This window comes from Cynara cardunculus, assembly GCF_001531365.2.
Source record: "Cynara cardunculus var. scolymus isolate 2C chromosome LG 8, CcrdV1, whole genome shotgun sequence".
NCBI lineage: Eukaryota > Viridiplantae > Streptophyta > Magnoliopsida > Asterales > Asteraceae > Cynara > Cynara cardunculus.
The window spans coordinates 2,204,759-2,208,696 of record NC_037535.1 but is presented as its reverse complement, the minus strand read 5'-3'; the positions used below and the strand labels follow the sequence as shown (position 1 = coordinate 2,208,696).

The following is a 3,938-nucleotide window of genomic DNA, read 5'->3' as shown; positions in this document are numbered from 1 at the left end:
CTTAGTATCTTATTGGGGACACATTTTTCAGTTAACTTGACATATGTTTTTAGTTTAATCAAATACAGTCTGTGGTCTATCATGTATCAGCCATATCTCAATCAAGTTCTCGTGCTTTTAATTAGTCGTCAATTGGATAGACTTTATATTGTTAATGTAGCTTTGAAAGAGTAATCGACTTAGGTTTTCATCACGGATTAGGTCTATGGCCATTAAAAAGGTTTTATTAAGTAGAGACATGTATCTCTCACATAAGGACAATTTAGTCTTTTTATACTTTGCTCCTTTTATAAGGAAAAAAAATTAGAGGGGCCCAGTTTTCTATTTGATCGTCGTCACCATCATCACTCTCCACCACAATTGTCAAAGAACAAAAAAGTATTCGGGAGATAGTGGAATAGCTAGACACGAACTCAAAGACGACACTGAACTCACGTAATATTTATATACGGTAAATACAACGAATAAACTCACATACCTTCCTCACATTTAGTGAGGTTTGAACCCCTGACCTCCTAGGAGGTCAAAGACTACAATATCGTTAGACCAAAGGCCCTTTAGTGCCATGATCAAAGTATCTTCTTGTTCTTCTTTTCACAATTCGACTAGCAGAAGACCAACGAGATCATTGATATTGAAAGAAAATGGAAATTCAATTCATTATCTTTTTGTCTAGTAAAAAAACCCTAACCGACTGAGATTCCTTGCACTCCATCCTCAAACATTGAACCGAGTTTGTTTTGCTTTGACACGATGAGAGCTAATTGAGTAGTTAAGCGAGTCATACGAGTTGCGATGTCAATCTTGTTGTCTTGAGTCATAAACCAACTGAGATTGTCTTACGATGCATAATTTTTGGTGTTCATCGAGTTCCGAAAAGAAAAAAAGGAAGTTAAATGAGAGAGAGAACAATAGTGTTTGGCCTCGGTTGTTTGGTCGGGTTCTGAATGAAGTTTGGATGAAACTACCTCGTTGTTGTTTGGTTGGACTTTTGAACGATAGAGGTTAATCAACGTGTTCGTTGATGGCTGAACGAGAAGGAGGAATTAGTGTTTGACATCTTTAGAGAAAAAGTAAGAGCAGAATTGGGGTTCGATCTATTTGGAGCAGATCAAATGAGTTTTTTTTTAATGTAAATGATGAAAAGACAAAACTGTCCCTCATGTTAGGGGAATGTGAGGCTTTAACGAAGCCCAAACAAACGACATTAAGCTTAGGGACCAGCAATGCTATCAAAAGTAACAGTTAGGTACCATCAATGTATCTGCTCAATCGAAAATTTAGGAAAGTACAAGAAACAATAATGTAATTCACTCTTAAATTTGACCAAAATTTTTTAACTGTTTTTCAAAAAAGAGGGTGTTGCTAAAATAAATTTTTTGTTATTTTAAAATCTAAAAACAAAGTTTAATTTTGACATATATACATGTACATATACATATACATATACATATACATATACATATACATATACATATACATATACATATACATATACATATACATAATTGTATGAAAATTATGGACGAGTCTCTTGCATTAACCTTTTATGGATAACATCCATGTGGTTTTATTTTCATTACAGATCAAGTCTTTTTTTTTTTTTTTCCTAAACCTCGTTAAACATTAAGTTATGACGGGCCTTCTATATTGTCGCCCCCTTCCCTGTTCGCACAGACATCTTCCTCCCTTTACATCACCGCCCCTCATCCTCATTCCTGTTCCCCTGTCATCTCTTCCCCATTTGCTTTTGTGCTTCGGTCGTTTCTTCCCCGCCTGCTTCAATTCTTCGTCTCTTTCCCATTTGCTTATGTTTCTCATCTCCACCTCAACCTTGCAATTGCTCCAACGTTCCACCATAATACCACCGATCATTCCTTCCTTCTGCAACTCATCTCGTCCCCTTCTCCCTGCACCAACAAAACACCCCTTCCTATATAGCGATTTGGAGTTGGATTACCTTTATTATACTGTTGTGTGACTATCTACCATCTATGATCAAACATACACTAGACACACTAAAAAGAGTTACTATAACATTCAAACACATTAGTCTTGTATCTGAAAAATCTAATATGCATAAGTTTAACCAACATAAAACGACTTACTATGGATGATCTGGAAATCGAAATGGATTGAGTTTGAGGTAGGGAAGAAGATGATGACCGCGAGACGATAGTGTGTTGAACCGATTGTTACTTTGATTGCAGTGGGTTGAGGGAGTGAGGAAGGGATGATGTCGAAGACGGATAGATAGCTAGAAATGCAAAAGGGAAATGAGAAGCCGAATAAAGGGGAGTGGTCGGAGAAGGGGGGAGTTTAATTTCAGTTATTTCTTAAATGACAAAAATAACCTTTTTTATCAAATAAAAGGGTAAAATGACAAAAATGCCCCTACGTAAGAGTCAAATATGAGGTTTAACTAAGTTAAAGCAAGAGAATTCGTAACAAAAACGAAACCATAAAATTGTTCCCAAAAATATTAGTCAAAATATCCCAATTTGTAATTTTCATACAATTACAAGGACTAAATCTGTAATTTACATAAACATAAAAAAGACTTGACCGAAACCCTAGCCTCCACGTGGCTCTCTATAAATACACACCCCCAGTACCACAAACTTCATCGCCCGCCTCCACCACGACCACTCGATCGATTTAGGGTTTTTTCTGCTCCTTTCTCAAGGAATACGGTGGCCAATGGCGTTTGTCGGCGTGTTGGAGGTTCCCTCACTTCACCGTCGATAAGCGTATTCCAAATTTCACATTTCTGTTTTTGAAATCGTTTTTATCATCGATTAATCTATGGTTTTTGATGAGCGTTTTTTGATTGATCTGTTTGGCCGATGATTAAATTCAAAATAAAAGACAAGCATATGTCTGAATCATACTATGTTGTCAAATCTAATCTTCTCTATGAGGCCATTACTGTGTTTTGATCCTCATTTTGATTTTGAGCTTCGATCTAATAATTACGGCTTTGTTAATGTCGTGTGGTGTGGATTTTGATTAGAATCGAGAGGTTCAAATGATGATTATTTGCATAGTTCAGATGATAATAATCTTATGTGATTATAAATCTATTTTTAGTCTTTCGCTCCTATCTGATGAACTCTCGATTGATTATTCTAATCGTCATGTTTTGATCTTGTTTTTTTCGATCTGTTTTTAGAAATTATGTGATGTAAAGAAACGGGACAGTGATGACATCATGTGATAAGGTCTCGTTCGTCGTAATGGTGAGCTTCTTCTCACCTTGCCGACCACCCTGTTATATCACCACCCATAAACTGAGTCCCCATCTCAAACATACATATAAACTGTACTTCGTATCAAATTAATTGGTATCAACTATTAATTGGTACAAGTTACTTAATAATGTCAGTCAAAATTTTAACAAAACAGCAAGTTCTTATTCATGTTACTTGAAATTGTTCCAAAAATCAATACCAAAATACATCAATTGTAAGAAGTTGATATCAATTAAGTTGTTACCAAGTTATGTACATGATATTTAAGTGTTTCTTTTTTTACTATAGCATATCTACCCCTAATTGATATAATATGTTGCTTTGTTACTATGTTACTGGATAATTATACATTTTGGGGTGGTTTGGTTCTTTTTTGTTAAGATTTGTCCGAATATAGCTGCTGCTTTTATTGATATAGTTGTCTGTATATTAACAAATAAATTGTTGTTCGGTTATTGTGTTGAATAAATAAACAGTTTGAATGTTGGAAATGACCATTTCATCTCCAACCTATATTAAACACTGTAAAAACGTTTGTTTGATAAAATGTTAATATTTGATTTTGGATGGTTAAAAATATCAATTCAAAGTTTTTTAAAATAAAAACAATTTACCAAGTCATCAAATTCATTCTAAAAAATATTGAACCGTAATATTTTCTCAAAACTAGAATCTTTAAATTAAAAT

At 34.5% G+C, this 3,938-nt stretch overlaps 2 non-coding genes across 2 annotated transcripts; both read left to right on the top strand.

Moving 5' to 3' along the window:
* The first annotated feature begins 3,019 nt into the window (after positions 1–3,019).
* Positions 3,020–3,116, top strand: LOC112517503. The gene has a single exon (XR_003069699.1). It is a non-coding gene; the product is annotated as a small nucleolar RNA snR60/Z15/Z230/Z193/J17 (small nucleolar RNA).
* Positions 3,117–3,195: 79 nt separating this feature from the next.
* On the top strand, positions 3,196–3,298 carry LOC112517504. Its single transcript, XR_003069700.1, has one exon. It is a non-coding gene; the product is annotated as a small nucleolar RNA Z43 (small nucleolar RNA).
* The last annotated feature ends 640 nt before the right edge of the window (positions 3,299–3,938 follow it).